Raw genomic sequence first — 938 nt, 5'->3', positions numbered from 1 at the left:
GTATATACACACACACACACACATATATACATATGTATATGTACTTCTATGTCTATGGGTTAGGTCAAACCAACGTGAACAACAACAACAACAACGACAACGACAATCAAAAACGATTAGTGTGACAATAAGAGAAAAAAAGAGAAAAAAAAGAGAAGTCAAGGGTGTTTCGTATTATAACGTTCGGTGAGGAACAGAACTAGTATAATTGTATTTGCTGTTTTGGCATATATGTATATATACTCTCTTTCGTAGGTAAAAAACAAATTTTCTCTTATACTTGATTTGGCTGTGTGTGTTTTGACTCTCACCTGCGACCCCGCTCGTTCTTCAACGTCCCGCCATACTTGTTTCGCGTCCCGATCAGGTCAATTATCTCGGGGATACAACTGGCGAATATGGCCTATTCATCATCATCATCATGATCATCATCATCATCATCATCAACGCCACGTTCGTTGTTTGTTTGTTTTATAGAACAAGAACAATAACAAGAAACAATCGTATAAATTACAATTGTCCAGTAATAAAGAACGGTTGAATCTTTGTCTAATGTCTGTTTTAAACATCTTGTCTCTCTACTCGCTAACAGATCACTCGAGGGTTTCAGAAAGAACTCGTATAATTGCAAATTTATCCTCTACACAGAAACTCTAACAGCTCTTTGCCTTTTTTTTTTTTACTTGTCTAAGAAGTTCTTGAGTCTCTCGATCGTTTATCTTTGTCGTCTAACGTGTAAAGTATAAGTACTTGACGGTTTCGATCTTTCAGCTTCGACACAGTGATAGATCGTCTCGTTTGGAATTTAGTCTAGAAATCTGAGTGTTGCCGTTCAGCCGTTTCAAACAATCTGACGAGATTTACTAAAGTTCAAAACTTGATAGATACGACGTAGTATCTATACTGCGTCAGCAGGATCGGGTCATATCTTGGTGGTA

Source organism: Ceratina calcarata, unplaced genomic scaffold (genome assembly GCF_001652005.2).
Source record: "Ceratina calcarata isolate Rehan_Ccalc_2016 unplaced genomic scaffold, ASM165200v1 scaffold121.2, whole genome shotgun sequence".
Lineage (NCBI taxonomy): Eukaryota > Metazoa > Arthropoda > Insecta > Hymenoptera > Apidae > Ceratina > Ceratina calcarata.
Note: the sequence above shows the minus strand (reverse complement) of the source record.